Consider the following 11,774-nt stretch of genomic DNA (forward strand, 5'->3'; position numbering starts at 1 on the left):
AGCTTGACACCTGATGTCTTTTTGTTTAAATTTACTTGCTACATCTTTGCCTATCATTTCACATTTCTATTTCTTGTCACTTTATTTGAGATAAGCTAACTGAAAACCACATTTGGCAAAACACTGTTGTTCATTTCCAATCTAAAAGATTTTTGTCTTTTAATAGAGAAATTACACTTAGTTTGATTATAACATTTACATAATTTAGATTAATCTCCCTTAGCTGATTTTAGTTCTTGTCACATCATTTTATACCATGATTTCTTCATTCCTTTGTTAAATTTATTTTTATTGTGAAATATATATGCTCATAAAACAATGTGTGTGTGTGTATATATATATATATATATGTTAATAGTAAGTTGAATAAACATCTAATATCCACTACCCAGCTTAAGAAACAGAAGATCATAAATGACTTTGAAGTTCCTATTGATCTAATGGATCACATTCATTCCTTCCCCCAGATTTAACACTATCTTGTATTTTGTGTTAATCTTTTTTATGACTTTGCCATATATATGCACCTTAAAAAACATAATGAGCAGTTTACCTATTCCTGGATTTTATACAAAAGGAATTGACACTTGCCGTTTTTGCTCTGCATGATGTTTTATGTTGGTAGCTGTTATTAATTAATTTTCCATAATGTCTGGTATTCCATCCAAAGCTGTACAACCTCCCAACAGTATTAGTAACATTGTGTTCTATATGAATAGTGCTGACCATGGGAACAGCGCACCAGAACTGAGCAAGATGATGACTGTGATTCTACTGTATGAGTACAATATCATTTGTTCCTTTGAATGATTCGTTATTTATCATTTATATTTATTTTTCTTGCTATGAGTATGATTTTGCATGTCTTCTGAACATATATGCAAGAGCTTCTTTAAGGTTTCTAACTAGGAGTAGAATATCTTAGCTTTACTAAGTAATGTGAGATCATTTTCCTAAGTGGTTTTACCAATGCCTGTTCCCACCAGCCATGTGCAAGGACTGTTATTGATCTTTGCCAAGAGTTGGTATCAACAGACATTTAAAATTTAGAGTCTATTCTCTAATTTCTATTTTAGTTTGTTTTCTCTTATTAATGAGATTGAGCATCTTTTCATATGTTTATAGGCCTTTTATTATTTTCTCTTTTGTGAAGTAGCTGTTCAGATCTTTGTCTATTTTTCAATGTGGTTGTTTGCCTTTTTCTTACAGATTCTTTCATGGAAATACTTCATATTTAAGATAATTTTCTTTTTATGGTTGAATGTGTTAAACTATCATCTCTTAGTTTCTGTTTGCATTTTTATAATTTTTATGATATATTTTTAAATAATTTAAATACATGTATTTTAATGTTTATTTTTTCAAGTGTTTCCTCTTATTGTTTTGTCACAAATATATGAATATTTGAAAATTTCTTATTAATGCCCCATTCGTGCAGATTACAAGGCTATCAAAAAGGAAAGTAAAGGCCTGCTGTTTAGAAAAGAAATAATACTCTAAGGGTATACACCGGGTTGGGAGTGTAAGAGTCATTGACTCCCATAAGGTTCAACCCCCTAGAAGTCCTTCTTGGTAGGCGGTGGGCAGAGTCCCTGAGTGGATCTGAAGAGTCTGTACAAGGAGGGGACAAGTGGAGGAGAGGAGAAGGTCACCACTAGCAAGGCCAAAATAGCCCAGTAACAGACCCAGGCTCCTCTTCCTACTTGCTCCCATGTGGAACAGCATTGAGTTGACAACTAGGAAGTCATTTCATTCCTATACTACCAGGGTCCACATATCAGATAACACATCAGGTCCAGGTGTGTTAGGGCACCTGATATGCCAGAAATCTCCATAGTTGGAGAAATGTCCACTCATGCTATTCAGTGGCATGGCAGCCAAAGGTTTACCTATGGGGCTGAGGAGTGAGTGGCATATCCAACTACTAGTCAAGTTCAGCATGATGGCAGCTGCCTGAGTCAGGCCTACCACTTAATTTGGTAAGGCCAGAATCACACAGACTACCTATGAGAGAGAGGAGAGAGGTTAGATCCCCACCCACTTCTTGCCCCATACCTGAGTTCACAGGACCAAAGATGCTCATGTCTTATTAGTTGGGGAGACTCCTCATTGACTGTGACATGGGCAGTCTGTCCTGTGCCATGAGCAAGAATAGTGTCCTTAATTCATTCCCTAGAATGGCAAACTTAAATATTCTGGCTTGGCTTCTCCTGTGGTTCCATAAAAGTTTCTGGATATTTGGTATGTATCCCATGGGGCTACACAGAGTAAAGCAGCAGGGCCACCTTAGGGAAAATGTTGAGACATTGAATTGATGGTTATTATCTTTGAAGTCCTTGTAGGCAAAATTCAGGCACTGCAACCAGGGAGTAAATGGAGAAGCAAGTTCATGCCTCCCAATCTGTGCTGTTTAGTAGCCTTCCTGATCTCCCACTGATTTGGGTCTTCAGGAAGGGCTCCAAAAGGATGGAGGGAACTTGCATGATCCACCATGGAAACTGATTTGCCAATAATTTTAAAAGAGGGGTGTGCAACTGAGGGAAAGAGACAGATAGCCCAATCAATCACACAGCACAAATGAGAAGTGCACTTAGAGAATTGCTGCAGTGAGACCCCAAATTGCTCACCCAAGACATGTAGCCAGGCTGGGATTATATTGTCCATTTCCATCAGCCACTTCAACCTGTTCTTTTCCTGTTAAAATATGCAATCACTGCTGTGGCTTCTAGATGATACAGAGCATGCAGAATCCATTATGCCCCATGATTTGACCCATGTATAGTTTGGGCTACAAATGTATCGTTTGGGCCATTATTAGATACAATGTATTCAGGAAGCCAGAGAAATAAACAAATATGGTTTTGGAGGGACTGAGGAGTGTTGCCTGAGTCAGGGAAACACGTGGGGATGACTAGTCCAAATACAGAGAACTCATCAACTACATTTAGGATCCAGCAGAATGCTCTGGATGGGATGAGGGGACTAGTGTGATCAACCTGCAAAGAACATCCTGGCCTTTTTGACCAGAAGGATCTGTCCCTGAACAGAATGTTTAGCCTTGGTCAGGGTCTGGCCGGTGGATTACCTCTTCCATGCTGTGTTGGCATCTTTTGAAGATAATAGTCCATGCATACAGATCCAGGCTAGGATGGCATCTTGATTCCCAGGGCCCTTCCTCTCGTGGATCGGAGGCAATGAGTTGAATATCTGTTATCTCTGGGGCAGATGACAAATCATTCTCCATGTTTAGCTGACATGCACGGTCTGCTCATTGCCTTGATTGGCTCATTGCCTTTGTCAGCATAGAGAGCTCTCTGGTGAGCACCCGCAAGGATAACAAAGAGCTTATTAGGAGTAGAATTGAATTTTATCCAAATGTCTCATCCCAAGAGAGGGATGTGTTTTACATGTCAGCACAAGTTTTGCCAGGAGCTCAATCAAATGTTCAGACCATTAACTACAGCCCATGAGTCAGTGAAAATATAGCAGGGCTCCTTTGTTGAGGGAGCCTGGGTAGCCAACCATACTTTATAAAGCTTTGCACATTTATGCTGAACTTGCCAAGGGATAGATCTATCTCAGGTTGGATGACAGCTGCACCTCATTCCAGCATAGTAAATGTTAATCAAGAGACACTGTCAGTGAACCAGGCTTATGTGTGGCCCAGAAGGTCCTTGTATCTGAGCTCCCATTGGCTAAGTGAAGGCAGTGGCTCATTGGACGATATGCCTGGGAGGGGGACAACACTCCTGAGTCCTTGCCATGGAGTTGAAGGCCCCAGCTGGGCTGGGTTTTGCCTGCTTCTGTGTAGAACATTTTCATTCACTAGAAAATACTCCTAAGCCACACCCACCTGGAGATTTGAGGCCTCTGCTCACTCATAACATGATTGGAATTTGGGATCATAAAACTATATCACAGCCATGGGTCATGTACTCATGCATATCTACCTAGGCCCAATAACAGGACAATAATTGTTTCTCAAAGTGTATGTGCCTTTCAGCTGACTCCCTTTCAGCTGACTCCAGGATCTTATAGGTTGAAAAACCTAACAAGTGTCTGATGTATTTTTCTACTATGGGTGACAGTAAAGGAACTGAAATATTGTTGAGACCTGTAAGTCAAATGGCAAATGTGGATCCATGAGGTCCAGGGGAAGGGTGCTTGGATGGCTGTGTTAGCCTGTTGAATGGGCCCCATTCAAACATAGCAGCCTTTTCTAGTAACCTGTTAGTTGGGTCCCATCAAAATCCCCATGAGGGGAATGTGACAGTAACAGTAGATGAATAAGCCCACAAATCACTGGGCATCCTTTTTATTTGCTGGGGCAGAGACAGCCAAAATCTTGGCAGTCATCTCCTCTAAATGAGATGTCATGCCACTTGCCCAGATTACAACCAAGAACTTCACTTGGGGTCTCTCTCTGTTAATGGTGCAGTCGGGTTGCTGCGTGAAAGTCATTAGTCCTCAAGCACCCAGTCCTTATTTGGCAATGTCTTTGTTTGGGTTCACAAGGAGGATGTCATCAATAGAGTGCAAGTCTAGTGCTTCCTCCAGGCATGCAACTCTCCCCAGAGCATAACCTATTCATTGATGGCAGCTATGTGGGGAATTTAGGTCACTTTGTGGAAGGACATTAAAGGTGTATTGCAACCCATTCCACATAAAGGCAAGTTGATCCTGGACTTCTTGGTGCGGGAGGATGCTGAAAAAGGCATTGATGATATCAACTGTCCCATACCAAGTTCTCTCCAGTAGCCTCTGTAAGAATCAAAATGTCAGATACTGCCAATGCAAAGAATGGCACCACAGCCTTGAGCCACCTATAATAGACAGAGGGTCACCAGGTACCTGAGGCCATGTGCACAGGCCAGACAGAACTACTGTATGGAGGAACAGTTTCTCGGGAACTTTTCCTCAAGCTTAGCAATCGAAACCAGCCCAATTGTCCCATAAAACTAATAGTTATGGTTTATTTTGAAAAAGCATATAAATTAACCCTCACAGTCTTAAAACTCAAGAAAATTACAGTTATCTGAGTTCCTTTCTCGGGAAGCCAACCATCAGTCCTCCCAGATAGTATCAAGCAGCTGAAACCCACCAGGTCTACACATCTGGACAATGAGAAACCCAACCCCTCACCCATCATGATGGCCTATGCAACCACCTGCTTCCTATTGACCAATTCCTCTTCCTTACTTCTCCCTAATTCCTGTTTCCCCACACATGGTTACATTTCTTCCCTGCTATATAAATCCCTAATTTTAGTTGGTCAGAGAGATGGATTTGAGACTGATCTCCCATCTCCTCAGCTGTAGCACCCAATTAAAGTTTTCATTCGTCTTTGCAATACTCATTGTCTCACTGATCGGCTTTCTGTGCAGTGAACAGAAGGACCTAGCTGGAATTCCTGCTGTTTTGGTGACATAATGACAGTAGTTATTTTTTTTCCTCCCTAAAGCAGGCGGGGATACAATGGCCTAGGCGACAGTAGTTGGGTACATTCACAGCCTTTCCCATGTCCCACTAAGGTGACCCTAAGTGCAGCAATTTCCATCAGGGATTGAGGGTGAAGGCCAGTGGGAGCACATATAAACAATACATCTATACCAAGAACACATGCAGTCATGGGAGCCATAACATAAAGGCTTCTAGGGGCCCAAAGTTCCCTTCCCAGAGACAGAGCAGGTGGTGGTGGTCTCAGACCCTAAACCAGAGAACATTATCTGTTTCCCCCTCATCCCGGTGCCAGGGATTGTGGGGATCAGAGGCACCAGCGCACAGAACTCTGACATTGGCCAGGGCTTCCAGTCATCCCTGGGGACAGAGGGACCTCAGCCTAACCCCTAGTCTTGTTAATTTGTAAAAGCCTAGCTGTCTGGGGAGAGGATGGTGAGGCTCTTCAAGTCATCTTCAGAGTCACTGGGAGGGACGACAAGCATAATGTTTGAATCAGTCATAGGGGCTACCAGGCTATCACCAGGCAGACCCTCATGAGCTGCCTGTTGGGCCCCCCATGGTCTCGTTTCTTGGTGGGGAATGCTTCAATCTCCTCCTTTGAGAGCCCGTTTATTGAATCATCAGGCTCAGAGAGCTATTTGGGAATGCCATTGCCTAGATCATCCAGGAGAGAGTGCCTGATAGTCATCTTTGCCTCACTGCTTCTGCAATCATTGTTTTCTTGGAAACAGCCACTTTTTCCATGCCTTAGGCATTTGTTAAAATCGCTGGATTGTGTCTGGGATGGACTGAGCTGGCCTGATGAGGTTTACTTGGGCTTGATAACCAGCAATAGTGGCATAAAAATCCTTGAAATCTGAGTCTGGTGAACAGTCTCATCCTCTGCTTCCCCCAGCCCCTCACTGTAGACCCAGAGGACCCCCAGGGTGACTTGTGGGGCTGCTATAGCCTCTGCGAGGGGTGTCCAGAAGTGTTTTTCAATGGCATGGGTCTTGTCACAGTGTACCAAACCTGCGAGATCTGTCGGAGCCCAAGTAGTACCCAGCTGAGGACCAATGATCCCCCTCGGAACTGAAAAGCTTCTGTGAACAACATATTAGCACACTCTAAGGGTGCCCTGCAGCGTCCACTGGCACCTCCCAGACACCCTGTGGCATGGCTGGCAAGTGTTCTGTGGTACCCTCAGACTCTTGCAAATGAACCACCAGCACCTCTAGTGTGCCCTGAAGGACTTTTAGGCTTTTTGTTTTTCCAAAAAGGCATTGTGCTTAATTGACCACTCAGCTCCTTTGTCAAATTGAGAGAGAAAGAGAGAGAGAGAAAGAGAGAGGGGGCATGTATGTGAGTACTTTCAGATGTTAAGGTGTTGAATTAGGATAACTAGCCCCACTGAAAGTAACAGTCAAGCCTTTATTTGCTTACTGTGATAACAAGAGGCTACCCAGGATATGATGCCATTATTTTCCCCATGGAACAGCACCAGGAAGGGTCAGATGACTAGCAACAGAGGTGGGAGAATTGTCTCATTGCCTAGAAGTCCCAAACACAAGGTTCCTGCCATTTTGTGGACCCAGGGGCCAAGGGGAGGGACAGGAGGGATGGGATGGGGGAAGGACGGACTAGAAGTGGAAAAGTACTGAGTGCTGAGCTTGAGTGCAAGTGCAAGAAAGTGTCTTCAAGGCTCCTGATAAGAAAGTCTCTTCAGAGAGATAGTGTCTCAGCAAAGGCCTCTGCTCCCCTTATAAGGAGGGCTCTGAGTGGAGCTGTCTGAGCTCGGAATGTAGAGATGCATAAAAGCATGGCCTGGCTCAGAGGCCTGAATCCTTGACTGCAGCTCCCATCAGAGACTTCAATGCCCTGGCTGTGCACCAAATCTGTGGGCAGGGCAGCTTACCCCCACCTCCCCCATGCAGCCTGCCTTGTAGTTGCCTATGGTCAGGCCTATGGGATCACACATGGGATTTTGACCTAGAGCCGGACTCTCAACAATTATAGTTGGACATGTCAACATTCATCTCTCAACAATTTCTAGAACAGGCAGACACAACATTGGTAATTACATAGAAGACCTGAACAACACTATCACCAACTTCACGGAATTCACATCTACAGAACACTACACCCCAAAACAGCAGAATATACATTCTTTTCAAGTGATCATGGAGCATTTCCTGAGATAGACCATATTTAGGGGCATAAAATAAATCTCAATATCTTAAAAGAATACAAGTCATTAAAAACATGTTATCTGACTATGGTGAGATTCAATTAAAAGTCAATAACATAAAATCTTTGGAAACCATCAAAATTTTAAACTAAAAATTACACTTTCAAATAATTCATGAGTCAAAAAAGAAATCAAAAGGAAAATCAGAATGTATTTTGAACTGAATAAAAATGCAAAGGATATCAAAATTTATTGATGCCACTAAATCAATACTTAGAGAAATTCTTATGGTGGTAAACACGTATATTAAAAACCAAGAAAAGTTTCAAGTCAATTACTTCAGTTTCACCTTAAAAAAACTAAAAAAATAACCAAAATGTAGAGAGCCAGCAAAGGGATCATGACCAACTCAGCATTCCACTGGAGGCTATATGATCAAACAGCAAACTGTTTATCATGAATGCAGGATGTGGGCAAACTCACACTGCACCTGCCACCAAAAGGTTTGCTGAAGGTCATCACTCCCTGGCACCGGGCTCCTTGAAGTTGTCTACTGGGAAATCTAGCGCCTATTGTTCAAAGGATGCAGTGTCGCAAGCCTGCTGTGAACCAAACGGCCGACTGACAATTACCCGACAATCACCCCCACTTTTTTCACTATCTCTTTTACCTAATAAACATGGAGGACTGAAAAAGTTCAGGGTCCTTGCCTACTAGAGGCAAGGTGCCCCTGACCCCTTCTTCCAAATATACTCTTTTGTCTTTGTCTTTTATTCCCGCATTCAGCCTACTTTGTTCAGTATACCAGGGATCATGGTAGGTTACATCAAAAAGTGAAAAAATTAAATGTAAAGTAATCAGAAAAAGGAAATAATAAAGATCGGAGCAGAAATCAATGTTGTGGACAGAAAAACAACAGTGAAAATCAATGAAACCAAAAGCTGGTTCTGAGAAACAGCAATAAAATTTATCAACACCTAGTCATACTGATCAGAAAAGAAAAAAAGGCACAAGCTACTAATCTCAGAAATGAGAGCGATGGTATTACTACAGATTTTATAGCTATTAAAAGAAAAATAAGAGACTATTATAAACAACTTTACACCACTAAATTTGATGACTAGAAAATGAACAAATTCCTTGAAAGACACAAGCTACCAAAGCTAACTCAAGAAGAAATATGTAATTTGAATAGTTCACTATCTATTAATGAAATTAGAGTTGTAGTATAAAGCCACTCCACTCTCAGATGGCTTCACCAAACATTAAAGGAAGAAATAATACCAATTATACAACATCTGTTCCAGAAAATTGCAAAGGTAGGTATGTTTCTCAACTCATTCTTTGAGACCAGAATTATCTAAAACCAAAATAAGACAAAGATATTACAAAATAGGAATAGTACAGACTAATGTCTCTCGTGAATGGAGATGAGCAATTCTAAAAATATTTTAACAAATTGCATCCGATACTAGACAAAATAGGAAATACATCATGACCAAGTGGAGTTTATCCCAGTAACGTAAGATTGTTTCAACATTCAAAAATAAATCCCAATATTAACAAAACCATATGATCACCTAAAAGATACAAAAAAGCATTTGAAAGAATCCAACATCTATTCCTGATATAAACACAACAAACTAGGAATAAAAGAGGCATTCTTCACCTGTTGAAGGACACCTATGAAAAGCCTACAGCCAACATCATGTTTAATGATGGCAGCCTTCATGCTTTCCTCTGAGATCAGGAACCAGACAGGATGTCTGTTTTTGCTAGTTCTAATCAAGTCAGTGCAATAAGGCAAGGAAAAGAAAAGCTATCTAAATGTGAAAGAAAGAGGAAATTTTGTCTTTATTAGCAGACACGGAGCTAGAAACACAGCCACTTGAACTAAGTGATTTTAGCAAGTTTGCAAGATACAATACTGAGATACAAAAAAATAAAATAAAAATCTGTATTATATTTCCATATACTAGCAACAATCAATCAGAAATTGAAATTAAAAAGTAACACCACTTATAATAGCACAAAATAGGATATACTTAAGGATAAATCTGACAAAATTTGTGCCAGACTTGTATACAGAAAACTACAAAACTATGCTGAGATTAATCAACAAAAACCTTAAAAAATGAGAAACATGCCTTGTTCATGGGTTGGAAGACTCAATGTTGCTAATATGTCTATTCTCTCCAAACTGATGAGAATTCACATAGTCCTAATCAAAATTGCAGCAGGCTTTGTACAAGTCAACAAGCAAATTATAAAATTCACAGGGAAAGATAGAGGACTGCAAGCAGATAAAACAACTTTGAAAAACAAAGTTGGAAAACGTATGTCACTTAAATGTTTTCAAAGCTTATTATTAAGCTACAGTAATTCAGAAAATGTGGAATTGACATCAAGATAGACAAGCAGATCAATGGAATCCAATAGAATCCAGAAATAGAACCACACATCCATGATCAACTGACTTTTGACAAAGATGCAAAGGCAATTCAGTGGAAAATGGATAGCATTTTCATCATATGCAAAACATGAACTCAAAATTGATCATAGGCCAAAAAGGAAAATTAAATCCTGTAACACTTCTAGAAGAAACATAGGAGATCCTTGTGACCTTGGGTTAGGCAAAGCATTCCTTCAATATGACAACAAAAGCATTAAGCATAAACAAAGAAACAAAATGATAAAATGGACTTCATCAAAATTAAGAACTTCTGCTTTTTAAAGGTACTGTTATAGAAATGAAAATTGAAGACATGAGCCGGGAGAAAAATGTTTTCAAATCACATATATGATAAAAGGTTTGGTAGCCATATCATGAGATTTCTCAAAATACAGTAAGAAAACAAAAGGCCAGGTGCGGTGGCTCATAACTGTAATCTCAGCACTTTGGGAGGCCAAGGAAGGCAGATGATCTCAGGTCAGGAGTTCAAAACCAGCCTGGCCAACATGGGGAAACCCTGTATCTACTAAAAATACAAAAATTAGCCAGCTGTGATGGCACACACCTGTAGTCCCAGCTATTCGGGGGTCTGAGGCATGAGAATTGCTTGAACCCAGGAGGCGGAGGTTGCAGTGAGCCAAGATCGTGCCCCTGCCATACTCTGTCTCAAAAAGAAAGAAAAAAAAAACATGAAAACAAAATAAAGCAAGAAGCAATAAAATATTGATGAGACATTTAAAAAGACATTTCATCAAAGAACATACATGGATGACAAATAAGCACATTTTAAAAAATGCTGAACATGATTAGGCATTAGAGAAATGCAATCTAAAGCTGACACACACTGAAAGTAACAACACTGGTAGTACCAAGTATTGGTGAGGAGGGAGAACAACCAGAACTCTCCTAGGCTCTACTGGGAATGTTAAATGATACAACCACTTTCAAAGACAATTTGGCAGATCCTTAAACAGTTAAACTTACACCTTCCATATGACCCAGCCATTCTACTTCTATGTATCTATACACAAAAGAAATGAAGACATATGTCCATACAAAGATGTATACACAAATGTTCATAAAAACTTTATTTTCAATAGCAAAAATCTCAGTAACAACCTAAATGTTCATCAACAGGTAAATTTGTTCATCAACAAATCATGGTATATCTATACAAAGAAATGTTACTTACCAATAAAAGGGATGAACTATCAATATATACAATAACATAAATGAATCTCAAAATAATTGTACTAAGTGATAGGAGTCATACTACAAACCATAGGTGATGTATGGTTCCATATATGTAAATTTCTTTAAAAATGCAAATTAATCTATAGTGACAGAAAGAAGATCGGTAGTTGCCTGAGCAGATCAGTGGTTGGGATGGGACAGGGAGAGGGAAAAGGAAAAGTGAGAAATTACAAAGATGCAAGAAGGAATTTGGGGGTATGATAGATAGGTTCATTATCTTGAATATAGTGATGGTTTGTTTCATGGAAAATATGTCAGAACTTATTGTATAGGTTAAATACGTGACATGTATTCTGTGTCGATTAAAGTATAAAGTATTCTTCAAATTAGAGGTGGAAGTGAGAACAAAACTCACAGATATATACCTTTCAGTCCTGTGGATTAATTTTGCCCAAACCTGCTTCGGAAAACATGATCCCTGAAATGAATGTGGCCTAACAG

This window comes from Symphalangus syndactylus, chromosome 1 (assembly GCF_028878055.3).
Source record: "Symphalangus syndactylus isolate Jambi chromosome 1, NHGRI_mSymSyn1-v2.1_pri, whole genome shotgun sequence".
NCBI lineage: Eukaryota > Metazoa > Chordata > Mammalia > Primates > Hylobatidae > Symphalangus > Symphalangus syndactylus.